We start from the raw sequence: 18,878 nt of genomic DNA on the forward strand, positions 1-18,878 counted from the left end.
ACAGGCTACATCTTGGTTTCATAGTGTAGTGGTTATCACATCTGCTTTACACGCAGAAGGTCCTGGGTTCAATCCCCAGTGAAACCATGTTTATGTTCTGATTAACCAATCAATCTTTAAATATTTCCATACTCAACATATCTCTTCTGGTGATTTAAACTGTGAAAAGGGTAGTTTTTTCAATAGAAACTGGCCTTTCTTCTAATGGGAATAAATGTAGTCTTAAACTACACTTTAAGTTTTAGTTCATAAAAATAGTATATACTTGTAATCCAGTAATTTTAAAATTAAAAGTTAAGTTGACTTATCTCCTTTTTGCCAACAATGTATTTTCATGATTTCTATATATTTTTAAAGCAAAAGAGCTTGTTAAAATGTTTTTTTGTTCATTTTTCTACATTAATGAATATACTTTATGCTGTGTAAATTTTCTCTGTAAAATTGAAATCTCATAAGCTTCTCCATGCAATTGTTTCTTCCATATCTCCACTGCTCGACTGACAGCCCTGGCTGAGACCTAGGGATTCTGGGACACTGCAGAGAGTGGGTGTGATGAGGAGGACCATTAAGAAGCTGCTATCACAGAGAATGCTATTTTTCTGTGATTCAATATGTTCATGCCCACCATTGTGACTGCTTAATATTAGAAACAAAAATATGTGCTATTGTGAGACTACTAAAATAGGGGAAGCCTGGAAAAAACTTCCTGTGTGAAATTTTCAGGGCTCGCAGTTGACTGCTGGTTTTTGATCACCAGCAGGCAATATCTTTGGAAATTTAATTTCAGTTGCAAATTAGTCATCCTCTGATTAAAGAAAATCAAATTCTTTAAATACTATGCTGTGTAGTGACATTTGCTTTCAAAAAAGTTATTTTCAATGAAAACAAGTTCTTTCCAAAACTAGTATATGGTAGTTGAGCATTAAAGAATTTAGATTTTGTCTTTGGATTTACAGTGTAGTGGTTATCAGACATGTTTTAGTTTTTCGTGTAAAGTTTGATGTATGTTATGAAAGGGAATTTTATTTATATGTCTTCCTAAAAAAGGCATATGTTCAAAACAAGGCTTGCTAAATCACTAAAAAGGAATCCTTAAAAATGTGGGGCTACTGATCGATAAAACTACAAGGCATTAAACATCATGAATGCTGTCACATTTTTCTCTTTAAAATTGAAATATTAACTACTCAAAAATCTTCTCTAAACTTGATTCCAAGGGTTTAAACAGAAGTTTGACCAACAATTCAAAAATTGCACATTTCCAGGTTTCATATCATATGTCGAGTCATTCAACTTTGCTAAACTGTGCAGAAACAGGCTACGTCTTGGTTTCATAGTGTAGTGGTTATCACATCTGCTTTACACGCAGCAGGTCCTGGGTTCAATCCCCAGTGAAACCATGTTTATGTTCTGATTAACCAATCAATCTTTAAATATTTCCATACTCAACATATCTCTTCTGGTGATTTAAACTGTGAAAAGGGTAGTTTGTTCAATAGAAACTGGCCTTTCTGCTAATGGGAATAAATGTAGTCTTAAACTACACTTTAAGTTTTAGTTCATAAAAATAGTATATACTTGTAATCCAGTAATTTTAAAATTAAAAGTTAAGTTGACTTATCTCCTTTTTGCCAACAATGTATTTTCATGATTTCTATATATTTTTAAAGCAAAAGAGCTTGTTAAAATGTTTTTTTGTTCATTTTTCTACATTAATGAATATACTTTATGCTGTGTAAATTTTCTCTGTAAAATTGAAATCTCATAAGCTTCTCCATGCAATTGTTTCTTCCATATCTCCACTGCTCGACTGACAGCCCTGGCTGAGACCTAGGGATTCTGGGACACTGCAGAGAGTGGGTGTGATGAGGAGGACCATTAAGAAGCTGCTATCACAGAGAATGCTATTTTTCTGTGATTCAATATGTTCATGCCCACTGCTTAATATTAGAAACAAAAATATGTGCTATTGTGAGACTACTAAAATAGGAGAACCCTGGAAAAAACTTCCTGTGTGAAATTTTCAGGGCTCGCAGTTGACTGCTGGTTTTTGATCACCAGCAGGCAATATCTTTGGAAATTTAATTTCAGTTGCAAATTAGTCATCCTCTGATTAAAGAAAATCAAATTCTTTAAATACTATGCTGTGTAGTGACATTTGCTTTCAAAAAAGTTATTTTCAATGAAAACAAGTTCTTTCCAAAACTAGTATATGGTAGTTGAGCATTAAAGAATTTAGATTTTGTCTTTGGATTTACAGTGTAGTGGTTATCAGACATGTTTTAGTTTTTCGTGTAAAGTTTGATGTATGTTATGAAAGGGAATTTTATTTATATGTCTTCCTAAAAAAGGCATATGTTCAAAACAAGGCTTGCTAAATCACTGGAAATGAATCCTTAAAAATGTGGGGCTACTGATCGATAAAACTACAAGGCATTAAACATCATGAATGCTGTCACATTTTTCTCTTTAAAATTGAAATATTAACTACTCAAAAATCTTCTCTAAACTTGATTCCAAGGGTTTAAACAGAAGTTTGACCAACAATTCAAAAATTGCACATTTCCAGGTTTCATATCATATGTTGAGTCATTCAACTTTGCTGAACTGTGCAGAAACAGGCTACGTCTTGGTTTCATAGTGTAGTGGTTATCACATCTGCTTTACACGCAGAAGGTCCTGGGTTCAATCCCCAGTGAAACCATGTTTATGTTCTGATTAACCAATCAATCTTTAAATATTTCCATACTCAACATATCTCTTCTGGTGATTTAAACTGTGAATAAGGTAGTTTGTTCAATAGACACTGGCCTTTCTGCTAATGGGAATAAATGTAGTCTTAAACTACACTTTAAGTTTTAGTTCATAAAAATAGTATATACTTGTAATCCAGTAATTTTAAAATTAAAAGTTAAGTTGACTTATCTCCTTTTTGCCAACAATGTATTTTCATGATTTCTATATATTTTTAAAGCAAAAGAGCTTGTTAAAATGTTTTTTTGTTCATTTTTCTACATTAATGAATATACTTTATGCTGTGTAAATTTTCTCTGTAAAATTGAAATCTCATAAGCTTCTCCATGCAATTGTTTCTTCCATATCTCCACTGCTCGACTGACAGCCCTGGCTGAGACCTAGGGATTCTGGGACACTGCAGAGAGTGGGTGTGATGAGGAGGACCATTAAGAAGCTGCTATCACAGAGAATGCTATTTTTCTGTGATTCAATATGTTCATGCCCACCATTGTGACTGCTTAATATTAGAAACAAAAATATGTGCTATTGTGAGACTACTAAAATAGGAGAACCCTGGAAAAAACTTCCTGTGTGAAATTTTCAGGGCTCGCAGTTGACTGCTGGTTTTTGATCACCAGCAGGCAATATCTTTGGAAATTTAATTTCAGTTGCAAATTAGTCATCCTCTGATTAAAGAAAATCAAATTCTTTAAATACTATGCTGTGTAGTGACATTTGCTTTCAAAAGAGTTCTTTTCAATGAAAACAAGTTCTTTCCAAAACTAGTATATGGTAGTTGAGCATTAAAGAATTTAGATTTTGTCTTTGGATTTACAGTGTAGTGGTTATCAGACATGTTTTAGTTTTTCATGTAAAGTTTGATGTATGTTATGAAAGGGAATTTTATTTATATGTCTTCCTAAAAAAGGCATATGTTCAAAACAAGGCTTGCTAAATCACTGGAAATGAATCCTTAAAAATGTGGGGCTACTGATCGATAAAACTACAAGGCATTAAACATCATGAATGCTGTCACATTTTTCTCTTTAAAATTGAAATATTAACTACTCAAAAATCTTCTCTAAACTTGATTCCAAGGGTTTAAACAGAAGTTTGACCAACAATTCAAAAATTGCACATTTCCAGGTTTCATATCATATGTCAAGTCATTCAACTTTGCTGAACTGTGCAGAAACACGCTACATCTTGGTTTCATAGTGTAGTGGTTATCACATCTGCTTTACACACAGAAGGTCCTGGGTTTAATCCCCAGTGAAACCATGTTTATGTTCTGATTTACCAATCAATCTTTAAATATTTCCATACTCAACATATCTCTTCTGGTGATTTAAACTGTGAAAAGGGTAGTTTTTTCAATAGAAACTGGCCTTTCTTCTAATGGGAATAAATGTAGTCTTAAACTACACTTTAAGTTTTAGTTCATAAAAATAGTATATACTTGTAATCCAGTAATTTTAAAATTAAAAGTTAAGTTGACTTATCTCCTTTTTGCCAACAATGTATTTTCATGATTTCTATATATTTTTAAAGCAAAAGAGCTTGTTAAAATGTTTTTTTGTTCATTTTTCTACATTAATGAATATACTTTATGCTGTGTAAATTTTCTCTATAAAATTGAAATCTCATAAGCTTCTCCATGCAATTGTTTCTTCCATATCTCCACTGCTCGACTGACAGCCCTGGCTGAGACCTAGGGATTCTGGGACACTGCAGAGAGTGGGTGTGATGAGGAGGACCATTAAGAAGCTGCTATCACAGAGAATGCTATTTTTCTGTGATTCAATATGTTCATGCCCACCATTGTGACTGCTTAATATTAGAAACAAAAATATGTGCTGTTGTGAGACTACTAAAATAGGAGAACCCTGGAAAAAACTTCCTGTGTGAAATTTTCAGGGCTCGCAGTTGACTGCTGGTTTTTGATCACCAGCAGGCAATATCTTTGGAAATTTAATTTCAGTTGCAAATTAGTCATCCTCTGATTAAAGAAAATCAAATTCTTTAAATACTATGCTGTGTAGTGACATTTGCTTTCAAAAAAGTTATTTTCAATGAAAACAAGTTCTTTCCAAAACTAGTATATGGTAGTTGAGCATTAAAGAATTTAGATTTTGTCTTTGGATTTACAGTGTAGTGGTTATCAGACATGTTTTAGTTTTTCGTGTAAAGTTTGATGTATGTTATGAAAGGGAATTTTATTTATATGTCTTCCTAAAAAAGGCATATGTTCAAAACAAGGCTTGCTAAATCACTAAAAAGGAATCCTTAAAAATGTGGGGCTACTGATCGATAAAACTACAAGGCATTAAACATCATGAATGCTGTCACATTTTTCTCTTTAAAATTGAAATATTAACTACTCAAAAATCTTCTCTAAATTTGATTCCAATGGTTTAAACAGAAGTTTGACCAACAATTCAAAAATTGCACATTTCCAGGTTTCATATCATATGTCGAGTTATTCAACTTTGCTGCACTGTGCAGAAACAGGCTACGTCTTGGTTTCATAGTGTAGTGGTTATCACATCTGCTTTACACGCAGAAGGTCCTGGGTTCAATCCCCAGTGAAACCATGTTTATGTTCTGATTAACCAATCAATCTTTAAATATTTCCATACTCAACATATCTCTTCTGGTGATTTAAACTGTGAAAAAGGTAGTTTGTTCAATAGAAACTGGCCTTTCTGCTAATGGGAATAAATGTAGTCTTAAACTACACTTTAAGTTTTAGTTCATAAAAATAGTATATACTTGTAATCCAGTAATTTTAAAATTAAAAGTTAAGTTGACTTATCTCCTTTTTGCCAACAATGTATTTTCATGATTTCTATATATTTTTAAAGCAAAAGAGCTTGTTAAAATGTTTTTTTGTTCATTTTTCTACATTAATGAATATACTTTATGCTGTGTAAATTTTCTCTGTAAAATTGAAATCTCATAAGCTTCTCCATGCAATTGTTTCTTCCATATCTCCACTGCTCGACTGACAGCCCTGGCTGAGACCTAGGGATTCTGGGACACTGCAGAGAGTGGGTGTGATGAGGAGGACCATTAAGAAGCTGCTATCACAGAGAATGCTATTTTTCTGTGATTCAATATGTTCATGCCCACCATTGTGACTGCTTAATATTAGAAACAAAAATATGTGCTATTGTGAGACTACTAAAATAGGAGAACCCTGGAAAAAACTTCCTGTGTGAAATTTTCAGGGCTCGCAGTTGACTGCTGGTTTTTGATCACCAGCAGGCAATATCTTTGGAAATTTAATTTCAGTTGCAAATTAGTCATCCTCTGATTAAAGAAAATCAAATTCTTTAAATACTATGCTGTGTAGTGACATTTGCTTTCAAAAAAGTTATTTTCAATGAAAACAAGTTCTTTCCAAAACTAGTATATGGTAGTTGAGCATTAAAGAATTTAGATTTTGTGTTTGGATTTACAGTGTAGTGGTTATCAGACATGTTTTAGTTTTTCGTGTAAAGTTTGATGTATGTTATGAAAGGGAATTTTATTTATATGTCTTCCTAAAAAAGGCATATGTTCAAAACAAGGCTTGCTAAATCACTGGAAATGAATCCTTAAAAATGTGGGGCTACTGATCGATAAAACTACAAGGCATTAAACATCATGAATGCTGTCACATTTTTCTCTTTAAAATTGAAATATTAACTACTCAAAAATCTTCTCTAAACTTGATTCCAATGGTTTAAACAGAAGTTTGACCAACAATTCAAAAATTGCACATTTCCAGGTTTCATATCATATGTCGAGTCATTCAACTTTGCTGAACTGTGCAGAAACAGGCTACGTCTTGGTTTCATAGTGTAGTGGTTATCACATCTGCTTTACACGCAGAAGGTCCTGGGTTCAATCCCCAGTGAAACCATGTTTATGTTCTGATTAACCAATCAATCTTTAAATATTTCCATACTCAACATATCTCTTCTGGTGATTTAAACTGTGAAAAAGGTAGTTTGTTCAATAGAAACTGGCCTTTCTGCTAATGGGAATAAATGTAGTCTTAAACTACACTTTAAGTTTTAGTTCATAAAAATAGTATATACTTGTAATCCAGTAATTTTAAAATTGAAAGTTAAGTTGACTTATCTCCATTTTGCCAACAATGTATTTTCATGATTTCTATATATTTTTAAAGCAAAAGAGCTTGTTAAAATGTTTTTTTTGTTCATTTTTCTACATTAATGAATATACTTTATGCTGTGTAAATTTTCTCTGTAAAATTGAAATCTCATAAGCTTCTCCATGCAATTGTTTCTTCCATATCTCCACTGCTCGACTGACAGCCCTGGCTGAGACCTAGGGATAGTGGGACACTGCAGAGAGTGGGTGTGATGAGGAGGACCATTAAGAAGCTGCTATCACAGAGAATGCTATTTTTCTGTGATTCAATATGTTCATGCCCACCATTGTGACTGCTTAATATTAGAAACAAAAATATGTGCTGTTGTGAGACTACTAAAATAGGAGAACCCTGGAAAAAACTTCCTGTGTGAAATTTTCAGGGCTCACAGTTGACTGCTGGTTTTTGATCACCAGCAGGCAATATCTTTGGAAATTTAATTTCAGTTGCAAATTAGTCACCCTCTGATTAAAGAAAATCAAATTCTTTAAATACTATGCTGTGTAGTGACATTTGCTTTCAAAAAAGTTATTTTCAATGAAAACAAGTTCTTTCCAAAACTAGTATATGGTAGTTGAGCATTAAAGAATTTAGATTTTGTCTTTGGATTTACAGTGTAGTGGTTATCAGACATGTTTTAGTTTTTCGTGTAAAGTTTGATGTATGTTATGAAAGGGAATTTTATTTATATGTCTTCCTAAAAAAGGCATATGTTCAAAACAAGGCTTGTTAAATCACTAAAAAGGAATCCTTAAAAATGTGGGGCTACTGATCGATAAAACTACAAGGCATTAAACATCATGAATGCTGTCACATTTTTCTCTTTAAAATTGAAATATTAACTACTCAAAAATCTTCTCTAAACTTGATTCCAAGGGTTTAAACAGAAGTTTGACCAACAATTCAAAAATTGCACATTTCCAGGTTTCATATCATATGTTGAGTCATTCAACTTTGCTGAACTGTGCAGAAACAGGCTACGTCTTGGTTTCATAGTGTAGTGGTTATCACATCTGCTTTACACGCAGCAGGTCCTGGGTTCAATCCCCAGTGAAACCATGTTTATGTTCTGATTAACCAATCAAACTTTAAATATTTCCATACTCAACATATCTCTTCTGGTGATTTAAACTGTGAATAAGGTAGTTTGTTGAATAGAAACTGGCCTTTCTGCTAATGGGAATAAATGTAGCCTTAAACTACACTTTAAGTTTTAGTTCATAAAAATAGTATATACTTGTAATCCAGTAATTTTAAAATTAAAAGTTAAGTTGACTTATCTCCTTTTTGCCAACAATGTATTTTCATGATTTCTATATATTTTTAAAGCAAAAGAGCTTGTTAAAATGTTTTTTTGTTCATTTTTCTACATTAATGAATATACTTTATGCTGTGTAAATTTTCTCTGTAAAATTGAAATCTCATAAGCTTCTCCATGCAATTGTTTCTTCCATATCTCCACTGCTCGACTGACAGCCCTGGCTGAGACCTAGGGATAGTGGGACACTGCAGAGAGTGGGTGTGATGAGGAGGACCATTAAGAAGCTGCTATGACAGAGAATGCTATTTTTCTGTGATTCAATATGTTCATGCCCACCATTGTGACTGCTTAATATTAGAAACAAAAATATGTGCTATTGTGAGACTACTAAAATAGGAGAACCCTGGAAAAAACTTCCTGTGTGAAATTTTCAGGGCTCGCAGTTGACTGCTGGTTTTTGATCACCAGCAGGCAATATCTTTGGAAATTTAATTTCAGTTGCAAATTAGTCATCCTCTGATTAAAGAAAATCAAATTCTTTAAATACTATGCTGTGTAGTGACATTTGCTTTCAAAAAAGTTATTTTCAATGAAAACAAGTTCTTTCCAAAACTAGTATATGGTAGTTGAGCATTAAAGAATTTAGATTTTGTCTTTGGATTTACAGTGTAGTGGTTATCAGACATGTTTTAGTTTTTCGTGTAAAGTTTGATGTATGTTATGAAAGGGAATTTTATTTATATGTCTTCCTAAAAAAGGCATATGTTCAAAACAAGGCTTGCTAAATCACTGGAAATGAATCCTTAAAAATGTGGGGCTACTGATCGATAAAACTACAAGGCATTAAACATCATGAATGCTGTCACATTTTTCTCTTTAAAATTGAAATATTAACTACTCAAAAATCTTCTCTAAACTTGATTCCAAGGGTTTAAACAGAAGTTTGACCAACAATTCAAAAATTGCACATTTCCAGGTTTCATATCATATGTCAAGTCATTCAACTTTGCTGAACTGTGCAGCAACACACTACATCTTGGTTTCATAGTGTAGTGGTTATCACATCTGCTTTACACACAGAAGGTCCTGGGTTTAATCCCCAGTGAAACCATGTTTATGTTCTGATTTACCAATCAATCTTTAAATATTTCCATACTCAACATATCTCTTCTGGTGATTTAAACTGTGAAAAGGGTAGTTTTTTCAATAGAAACTGGCCTTTCTTCTAATGGGAATAAATGTAGTCTTAAACTACACTTTAAGTTTTAGTTCATAAAAATAGTATATACTTGTAATCCAGTAATTTTAAAATTAAAAGTTAAGTTGACTTATCTCCTTTTTGCCAACAATGTATTTTCATGATTTCTATATATTTTTAAAGCAAAAGAGCTTGTTAAAATGTTTTTTTGTTCATTTTTCTACATTAATGAATATACTTTATGCTGTGTAAATTTTCTCTGTAAAATTGAAATCTCATAAGCTTCTCCATGCAATTGTTTCTTCCATATCTCCACTGCTCGACTGACAGCCCTGGCTGAGACCTAGGGATTCTGGGACACTGCAGAGAGTGGGTGTGATGAGGAGGACCATTAAGAAGCTGCTATCACAGAGAATGCTATTTTTCTGTGATTCAATATGTTCATGCCCACCATTGTGACTGCTTAATATTAGAAACAAAAATATGTGCTGTTGTGAGACTACTAAAATAGGAGAACCCTGGAAAAAACTTCCTGTGTGAAATTTTCAGGGCTCGCAGTTGACTGCTGGTTTTTGATCACCAGCAGGCAATATCTTTGGAAATTTAATTTCAGTTGCAAATTAGTCATCCTCTGATTAAAGAAAATCAAATTCTTTAAATACTATGCTGTGTAGTGACATTTGCTTTCAAAAAAGTTATTTTCAATGAAAACAAGTTCTTTCCAAAACTAGTATATGGTAGTTGAGCATTAAAGAATTTAGATTTTGTCTTTGGATTTACAGTGTAGTGGTTATCAGACATGTTTTAGTTTTTCGTGTAAAGTTTGATGTATGTTATGAAAGGGAATTTTATTTATATGTCTTCCTAAAAAAGGCATATGTTCAAAACAAGGCTTGCTAAATCACTAAAAAGGAATCCTTAAAAATGTGGGGCTACTGATCGATAAAACTACAAGACATTAAACATCATGAATGCTGTCACATTTTTCTCTTTAAAATTGAAATATTAACTACTCAAAAATCTTCTCTAAACTTGATTCCAATGGTTTAAACAGAAGTTTGACCAACAATTCAAAAATTGCACATTTCCAGGTTTCATATCATATGTCGAGTCATTCAACTTTGCTGAACTGTGCAGAAACAGGCTACGTCTTGGTTTCATAGTGTAGTGGTTATCACATCTGCTTTACACGCAGAAGGTCCTGGGTTCAATCCCCAGTGAAACCATGTTTATGTTCTGATTAACCAATCAATCTTTAAATATTTCCATACTCAACATATCTCTTCTGGTGATTTAAACTGTGAAAAAGGTAGTTTGTTCAATAGAAACTGGCCTTTCTGCTAATGGGAATAAATGTAGTCTTAAACTACACTTTAAGTTTTAGTTCATAAAAATAGTATATACTTGTAATCCAGTAATTTTAAAATTAAAAGTTAAGTTGACTTATCTCCTTTTTGCCAACAATGTATTTTCATGATTTCTATATATTTTTAAAGCAAAAGAGCTTGTTAAAATGTTTTTTTGTTCATTTTTCTACATTAATGAATATACTTTATGCTGTGTAAATTTTCTCTGTAAAATTGAAATCTCATAAGCTTCTCCATGCAATTGTTTCTTCCATATCTCCACTGCTCGACTGACAGCCCTGGCTGAGACCTAGGGATTCTGGGACACTGCAGAGAGTGGGTGTGATGAGGAGGACCATTAAGAAGCTGCTATCACAGAGAATGCTATTTTTCTGTGATTCAATATGTTCATGCCCACCATTGTGACTGCTTAATATTAGAAACAAAAATATGTGCTATTGTGAGACTACTAAAATAGGAGAACCCTGGAAAAAACTTCCTGTGTGAAATTTTCAGGGCTCGCAGTTGACTGCTGGTTTTTGATCACCAGCAGGCAATATCTTTGGAAATTTAATTTCAGTTGCAAATTAGTCATCCTCTGATTAAAGAAAATCAAATTCTTTAAATACTATGCTGTGTAGTGACATTTGCTTTCAAAAAAGTTATTTTCAATGAAAACAAGTTCTTTCCAAAACTAGTATATGGTAGTTGAGCATTAAAGAATTTAGATTTTGTCTTTGGATTTACAGTGTAGTGGTTATCAGACATGTTTTAGTTTTTCGTGTAAAGTTTGATGTATGTTATGAAAGGGAATTTTATTTATATGTCTTCCTAAAAAAGGCATATGTTCAAAACAAGGCTTGCTAAATCACTGGAAATGAATCCTTAAAAATGTGGGGCTACTGATCGATAAAACTACAAGGCATTAAACATCATGAATGCTGTCACATTTTTCTCTTTAAAATTGAAATATTAACTACTCAAAAATCTTCTCTAAACTTGATTCCAATGGTTTAAACAGAAGTTTGACCAACAATTCAAAAATTGCACATTTCCAGGTTTCATATCATATGTCGAGTCATTCAACTTTGCTGAACTGTGCCGAAACAGGCTACGTCTTGGTTTCATAGTGTAGTGGTTATCACATCTGCTTTACACGCAGAAGGTCCTGGGTTCAATCCCCAGTGAAACCATGTTTATGTTCTGATTAACCAATCAATCTTTAAATATTTCCATACTCAACATATCTCTTCTGGTGATTTAAACTGTGAAAAGGGTAGTTTGTTCAATAGAAACTGGCCTTTCTTCTAATGGGAATAAATGTAGTCTTAAACTACACTTTAAGTTTTAGTTCATAAAAATAGTATATACTTGTAATCCAGTAATTTTAAAATTGAAAGTTAAGTTGACTTATCTCCATTTTGCCAACAATGTATTTTCATGATTTCTATATATTTTTAAAGCAAAAGAGCTTGTTAAAATGTTTTTTTGTTCATTTTTCTACATTAATCAATATACTTTATGCTGTGTAAATTTTCTCTGTAAAATTGAAATCTCATAAGCTTCTCCATGCAATTGTTTCTTCCATATCTCCACTGCTCGACTGACAGCCCTGGCTGAGACCTAGGGATAGTGGGACACTGCAGAGAGTGGGTGTGATGAGGAGGACCATTAAGAAGCTGCTATCACAGAGAATGCTATTTTTCTGTGATTCAATATGTTCATGCCCACCATTGTGACTGCTTAATATTAGAAACAAAAATATGTGCTGTTGTGAGACTACTAAAATAGGAGAACCCTGGAAAAAACTTCCTGTGTGAAATTTTCAGGGCTCACAGTTGACTGCTGGTTTTTGATCACCAGCAGGCAATATCTTTGGAAATTTAATTTCAGTTGCAAATTAGTCACCCTCTGATTAAAGAAAATCAAATTCTTTAAATACTATGCTGTGTAGTGACATTTGCTTTCAAAAAAGTTATTTTCAATGAAAACAAGTTCTTTCCAAAACTAGTATATGGTAGTTGAGCATTAAAGAATTTAGATTTTGTCTTTGGATTTACAGTGTAGTGGTTATCAGACATGTTTTAGTTTTTCGTGTAAAGTTTGATGTATGTTATGAAAGGGAATTTTATTTATATGTCTTCCTAAAAAAGGCATATGTTCAAAACAAGGCTTGTTAAATCACTAAAAAGGAATCCTTAAAAATGTGGGGCTACTGATCGATAAAACTACAAGGCATTAAACATCATGAATGCTGTCACATTTTTCTCTTTAAAATTGAAATATTAACTACTCAAAAATCTTCTCTAAACTTGATTCCAAGGGTTTAAACAGAAGTTTGACCAACAATTCAAAAATTGCACATTTCCAGGTTTCATATCATATGTTGAGTCATTCAACTTTGCTGAACTGTGCAGAAACAGGCTACATCTTGGTTTCATAGTGTAGTGGTTATCACATCTGCTTTACACACAGAAGGTCCTGGGTTCACTCCCCAGTGAAACCATGTTTGTGTTCTGATTAACCAATCAATCTTTAAATATTTCCATACTCAACATATCTCTTCTGGTGATTTAAACTGTGAAAAGGGTAGTTTTTTCAATAGAAACTGGCCTTTCTTCTAATGGGAATAAATGTAGTCTTAAACTACACTTTAAGTTTTAGTTCATAAAAATAGTATATACTTGTAATCCAGTAATTTTAAAATTAAAAGTTAAGTTGACTTATCTCCTTTTTGCCAACAATGTATTTTCATGATTTCTATATATTTTTAAAGCAAAAGAGCTTGTTAAAATGTTTTTTTGTTCATTTTTCTACATTAATGAATATACTTTATGCCGTGTAAATTTTCTCTGTAAAATTGAAATCTCATAAGCTTCTCCATGCAATTTTTTCTTACATATCTCCACTGCTCGACTGACAGCCCTGGCTGAGACCTAGGGATTCTGGGACACTGCAGAGAGTGGGTGTGATGAGGAGGACCATTAAGAAGCTGCTATCACAGAGAATGCTATTTTTCTGTGATTCAATATGTTCATGCCCACCATTGTGACTGCTTAATATTAGAAACAAAAATATGTGCTATTGTGAGACTACTAAAATAGGAGAACCCTGGAAAAAACTTCCTGTGTGAAATTTTCAGGGCTCGCAGTTGACTGCTGGTTTTTGATCACCAGCAGGCAATATCTTTCGAAATTTAATTTCAGTTGCAAATTAGTCATCCTCTGATTAAAGAAAATCAAATTCTTTAAATACTATGCTGTGTAGTGACATTTGCTTTCAAAAAAGTTATTTTCAATGAAAACAAGTTCTTTCCAAAACTAGTATATTGTAGTTGAGCATTAAAGAATTTAGATTTTGTCTTTGGATTTACAGTGTAGTGGTTATCAGACATGTTTTAGTTTTTCGTGTAAAGTTTGATGTATGTTATGAAAGGGAATTTTATTTATATGTCTTCCTAAAAAAGGCATATGTTCAAAACAAGGCTTGCTAAATCACTAAAAAGGAATCCTTAAAAATGTGGGGCTACTGATCGATAAAACTACAAGGCATTAAACATCATGAATGCTGTCACATTTTTCTCTTTAAAATTGAAATAATAACTACTCAAAAATCTTCTCTAAACTTGATTCCAAGGGTTTAAACAGAAGTTTGACCAACAATTCAAAAATTGCACATTTCCAGGTTTCATATCATATGTCGAGTCATTCAACTTTGCTGAACTGTGCAGAAACAGGCTACATCTTGGTTTCATAGTGTAGTGGTTATCACATCTGCTTTACACGCAGAAGGTCCTGGGTTCAATCCCCAGTGAAACCATGTTTATGTTCTGATTAACCAATCAATCTTTAAATATTTCCATACTCAACATATCTCTTCTGGTGATTTAAACTGTGAAAAGGGTAGTTTGTTCAATAGAAACTGGCCTTTCTGCTAATGGGAATAAATGTAGTCTTAAACTACACTTTAAGTTTTAGTTCATAAAAATAGTATATACTTGTAATCCAGTAATTTTAAAATTAAAAGTTAAGTTGACTTATCTCCTTTTTGCCAACAATGTATTTTCATGATTTCTATATATTTTTAAAGCAAAAGAGCTTGTTAAAATGTTTTTTTGTTCATTTTTCTACATTAATGAATATACTTTATGCTGTGTAAATTTTCTCTGTAAAATTGAAATCTCATAAGCTTCTTCATGCAATTGTTTCTTCCATATCTCCACTGCTCGACTGACAGCCCTGGCTGAGACCTAGGGATAGAGGGACACTGCAGAGAGTGGGTGTGATGAGGAGGACCATTAAGAAGCTGCTATCACAGAGAATGCTATTTTTCTGTGATTCAATATGTTCATGCCCACCATTGTGACTGCTTAATATTAGAAACAAAAATATGTGCTGTTGTGAGACTACTAAAATAGGAGAACCCTGGAAAAAACTTCCTGTGTGAAATTTTCAGGGCTCGCAGTTGACTGCTGGTTTTTGATCACCAGCAGGCAATATCTTTGGAAATTTAATTTCAGTTGCAAATTAGTCACCCTCTGATTAAAGAAAATCAAATTCTTCAAATACTATGCTGTGTAGTGACATTTGCTTTCAAAAAAGTTATTTTCAATGAAAACAAGTTCTTTCCAAAACTAGTATATGGTAGTTGAGCATTAAAGAATTTAGATTTTGTCTTTGGATTTACAGTGTAGTGGTTATCAGACATGTTTTAGTTTTTCGTGTAAAGTTTGATGTATGTTATGAAAGGGAATTTTATTTATATGTCTTCCTAAAAAAGGCATATGTTGAAAACAAGGCTTGCTAAATCACTAAAAAGGAATCCTTAAAAATGTGGGGCTACTGATCGATAAAACTACAAGGCATTAAACATCATGAATGCTGTCACATTTTTCTCTTTAAAATTGAAATATTAACTACTCAAAAATCTTCTCTAAACTTGATTCCAATGGTTTAAACAGAAGTTTGACCAACAATTCAAAAATTGCACATTTCCAGGTTTCATATCATATGTCGAGTCATTCAACTTTGCTGAACTGTGCAGAAACAGGCTACGTCTTGGTTTCATAGTGTAGTGGTTATCACATCTGCTTTACACGCAGAAGGTCCTGGGTTCAATCCCCAGTGAAACCATGTTTATGTTCTGATTAACCAATCAATCTTTAAATATTTCCATACTCAACATATCTCTTCTGGTGATTTAAACTGTGAAAAAGGTAGTTTGTTCAATAGAAACTGGCCTTTCTGCTAATGGGAATAAATGTAGTCTTAAACTACACTTTAAGTTTTAGTTCATAAAAATAGTATATACTTGTAATCCAGTAATTTTAAAATTGAAAGTTAAGTTGACTTATCTCCTTTTTGCCAACAATGTATTTTCATGATTTCTATATATTTTTAAAGCAAAAGAGCTTGTTAAAATGTTTTTTTGTTCATTTTTCTACATTAATGAATATACTTTATGCTGTGTAAATTTTCTCTGTAAAATTGAAATCTCATAAGCTTCTCCATGCAATTGTTTCTTCCATATCTCCACTGCTCGACTGACAGCCCTGGCTGAGACCTAGGGATAGTGGGACACTGCAGAGAGTGGGTGTGATGAGGAGGACCATTAAGAAGCTGCTATCACAGAGAATGCTATTTTTCTGTGATTCAATATGTTCATGCCCACCATTGTGACTGCTTAATATTAGAAACAAAAATATGTGCTGTTGTGAGACTACTAAAATAGGAGAACCCTGGAAAAAACTTCCTGTGTGAAATTTTCAGGGCTCGCAGTTGACTGCTGGTTTTTGATCACCAGCAGGCAATATCTTTGGAAATTTAATTTCAGTTGCAAATTAGTCATCCTCTGATTAAAGAAAATCAAATTCTTTAAATACTATGCTGTGTAGTGACATTTGCTTTCAAAAAAGTTATTTTCAATGAAAACAAGTTCTTTCCAAAACTAGTATATGGTAGTTGAGCATTAAAGAATTTAGATTTTGTCTTTGGATTTACAGTGTAGTGGTTATCAGACATGTTTTAGTTTTTCGTGTAAAGTTTGATGTATGTTATGAAAGGGAATTTTATTTATATGTCTTCCTAAAAAAGGCATATGTTCAAAACAAGGCTTGCTAAATCACTAAAAAGGAATCCTTAAAAATGTGGGGCTACTGATCGATAAAACTACAAGGCATTAAACATCATGAATGCTGTCACATTTTTCTCTTTAAAATTGAAATATTAACTACTCAAAAATCTTCTCTAAACTTGATTCCAAGGGTTTAAACAGAAGTTTGACCAACAATTCAAAAATTGCACATTTCCAGGTTTCATATCATATGTCGAGTCATTCAACTTTGCTGAACTGTGCAGAAACAGGCTACATCTTGGTTTCATAGTGTAGTGGTTATCACATCTGCTTTACACGCAGAAGGTCCTGGGTTCACTCCCCAGTGAAACCATGTTTATGTTCTGATTAACCAATCAATCTTTAAATATTTCCATACTCAACATATCTCTTCTGGTGATTTAAACTGTGAAAAAGGTAGTTTGTTCAATAGAAACTGGCCTTTCTGCTAATGGGAATAAATGTAGTCTTAAACTACACTTTAAGTTTTAGTTCATAAAAATAGTATATACTTGTAATCCAGTAATTTTAAAATTGAAAGTTAAGTTGACTTATCTCCTTTTTGCCAACAATGTATTTTCATGATTTCTATATATTTTTAAAGCAAAAGAGCTTGTTAAAATGTTTTTTTGTTCATTTTTCTACATTAATGAATATACTTTATGCTGTGTAAATTTTCTCTGTAAAATTGAAATCTCATAAGCTTCTCCATGCAATTGTTTCTTCCATATCTCCACTGCTCGACTGACAGCCCTGGCTGAGACCTAGGGATAGAGGGACACTGCAGAGAGTGGGTGTGATGAGGAGGACCATTAAGAAGCTGCTATCACAGAGAATGCTATTTTTCTGTGATTCAATATGTTCATGCCCACCATTGTGACTGCTTAATATTAGAAACAAAAATATGTGCTGTTGTGAGACTACTAAAATAGGAGAACCCTGGAAAAAACTTCCTGTGTGAAATTTTCAGGGCTCGCAGTTGACTGCTGGTTTTTGATCACCAGCAGGCAATATCTTTGGAAATTTAATTTCAGTTGCAAATTAGTCACCATCTGATTAAAGAAAATCAAATTCTTTAAATACTATGCTGTGTAGTGACATTTGCTTTCAAAAAAGTTATTTTCAATGAAAACAAGTTCTTTCCAAAACTAGTATATGGTAGTTGAGCATTAAAGAATTTAGATTTTGTCTTTGGATTTACAGTGTAGTGGTTATCAGACATGTTTTAGTTTTTCGTGTAAAGTTTGATGTATGTTATGAAAGGGAATTTTATTTATATGTCTTCCTAAAAAAGGCATATGTTCAAAACAAGGCTTGCTAAATCACTAAAAAGGAATCCTTAAAAATGTGGGGCTACTGATCGATAAAACTACAAGGCATTAAACATCATGAATGCTGTCACATTTTTCTCTTTAAAATTGAAATATTAACTACTCAAAAATCTTCTCTAAACTTGATTCCAAGGGTTTAAACAGAAGTTTGACCAACAATTCAAAAATTGCACATTTCCAGGTTTCATATCATATGTTGAGTCATTCAACTTTGCTGAACTGTGCAGAAACAGGCTACATCTTGGTTTCATAGTGTAGTGGTTATCACATCTGCTTTACACGCAGAAGGTCCTGGGTTCACTCCCCAGTGAAACCATGTTTGTGTTCTGATTAACCAATCAATCTTTAAATATTTCCATACTCAACATATCTCTTCTGGTGATTTAAACTGTGAAAAGGGTAGTTTTTTCAATAGAAACTGGCCTTTCTTCTAATGGGAATAAATGTAGTCTTAAACTACACTTTAAGTTTTAGTTCATAAAAATAGTATATACTTGTAATCCAGTAATTTTAAAATTAAAAGTTAAGTTGACTTATCTCCTTTTTGCCAACAATGTATTTTCATGATTTCTATATATTTTTAAAGAAAAAGAGCTTGTTAAAATGTTTTTTTGTTCATTTTTCTACATTAATGAATATACTTTATGCCGTGTAAATTTTCTCTGTAAAATTGAAATCTCATAAGCTTCTCCATGCAATTTTTTCTTACATATCTCCACTGCTCGACTGACAG

At 32.7% G+C, this 18,878-nt stretch overlaps 15 non-coding genes across 15 annotated transcripts; all 15 read left to right on the forward strand.

Moving 5' to 3' along the window:
* Positions 1-14: 14 nt before the first annotated feature.
* TRNAV-UAC (transfer RNA valine (anticodon UAC)) lies at positions 15-87 on the forward strand. The gene has a single exon. It is a non-coding gene; the product is annotated as a tRNA-Val (tRNA).
* A 1,240-nt stretch (positions 88-1,327) lies between these two features.
* On the forward strand, positions 1,328-1,400 carry TRNAV-UAC (transfer RNA valine (anticodon UAC)). The gene has a single exon. It is a non-coding gene; the product is annotated as a tRNA-Val (tRNA).
* A 1,231-nt stretch (positions 1,401-2,631) lies between these two features.
* On the forward strand, positions 2,632-2,704 carry TRNAV-UAC (transfer RNA valine (anticodon UAC)). The gene has a single exon. It is a non-coding gene; the product is annotated as a tRNA-Val (tRNA).
* A 1,240-nt stretch (positions 2,705-3,944) lies between these two features.
* TRNAV-UAC (transfer RNA valine (anticodon UAC)) lies at positions 3,945-4,017 on the forward strand. The gene has a single exon. It is a non-coding gene; the product is annotated as a tRNA-Val (tRNA).
* Positions 4,018-5,257: 1,240 nt separating this feature from the next.
* On the forward strand, positions 5,258-5,330 carry TRNAV-UAC (transfer RNA valine (anticodon UAC)). Its single transcript has one exon. It is a non-coding gene; the product is annotated as a tRNA-Val (tRNA).
* A 1,240-nt stretch (positions 5,331-6,570) lies between these two features.
* On the forward strand, positions 6,571-6,643 carry TRNAV-UAC (transfer RNA valine (anticodon UAC)). The gene has a single exon. It is a non-coding gene; the product is annotated as a tRNA-Val (tRNA).
* A 1,241-nt stretch (positions 6,644-7,884) lies between these two features.
* On the forward strand, positions 7,885-7,957 carry TRNAV-UAC (transfer RNA valine (anticodon UAC)). The gene has a single exon. It is a non-coding gene; the product is annotated as a tRNA-Val (tRNA).
* A 1,240-nt stretch (positions 7,958-9,197) lies between these two features.
* On the forward strand, positions 9,198-9,270 carry TRNAV-UAC (transfer RNA valine (anticodon UAC)). The gene has a single exon. It is a non-coding gene; the product is annotated as a tRNA-Val (tRNA).
* Positions 9,271-10,510: 1,240 nt separating this feature from the next.
* TRNAV-UAC (transfer RNA valine (anticodon UAC)) lies at positions 10,511-10,583 on the forward strand. Its single transcript has one exon. It is a non-coding gene; the product is annotated as a tRNA-Val (tRNA).
* A 1,240-nt stretch (positions 10,584-11,823) lies between these two features.
* TRNAV-UAC (transfer RNA valine (anticodon UAC)) lies at positions 11,824-11,896 on the forward strand. Its single transcript has one exon. It is a non-coding gene; the product is annotated as a tRNA-Val (tRNA).
* A 1,240-nt stretch (positions 11,897-13,136) lies between these two features.
* TRNAV-UAC (transfer RNA valine (anticodon UAC)) lies at positions 13,137-13,209 on the forward strand. Its single transcript has one exon. It is a non-coding gene; the product is annotated as a tRNA-Val (tRNA).
* Positions 13,210-14,449: 1,240 nt separating this feature from the next.
* TRNAV-UAC (transfer RNA valine (anticodon UAC)) lies at positions 14,450-14,522 on the forward strand. The gene has a single exon. It is a non-coding gene; the product is annotated as a tRNA-Val (tRNA).
* Positions 14,523-15,762: 1,240 nt separating this feature from the next.
* On the forward strand, positions 15,763-15,835 carry TRNAV-UAC (transfer RNA valine (anticodon UAC)). The gene has a single exon. It is a non-coding gene; the product is annotated as a tRNA-Val (tRNA).
* Positions 15,836-17,075: 1,240 nt separating this feature from the next.
* On the forward strand, positions 17,076-17,148 carry TRNAV-UAC (transfer RNA valine (anticodon UAC)). Its single transcript has one exon. It is a non-coding gene; the product is annotated as a tRNA-Val (tRNA).
* A 1,240-nt stretch (positions 17,149-18,388) lies between these two features.
* On the forward strand, positions 18,389-18,461 carry TRNAV-UAC (transfer RNA valine (anticodon UAC)). The gene has a single exon. It is a non-coding gene; the product is annotated as a tRNA-Val (tRNA).
* The last annotated feature ends 417 nt before the right edge of the window (positions 18,462-18,878 follow it).

The sequence above is a fragment of the Mixophyes fleayi genome, chromosome 10 (assembly GCF_038048845.1).
Source record: "Mixophyes fleayi isolate aMixFle1 chromosome 10, aMixFle1.hap1, whole genome shotgun sequence".
Taxonomy (NCBI): Eukaryota; Metazoa; Chordata; class Amphibia; order Anura; family Limnodynastidae; genus Mixophyes; species Mixophyes fleayi.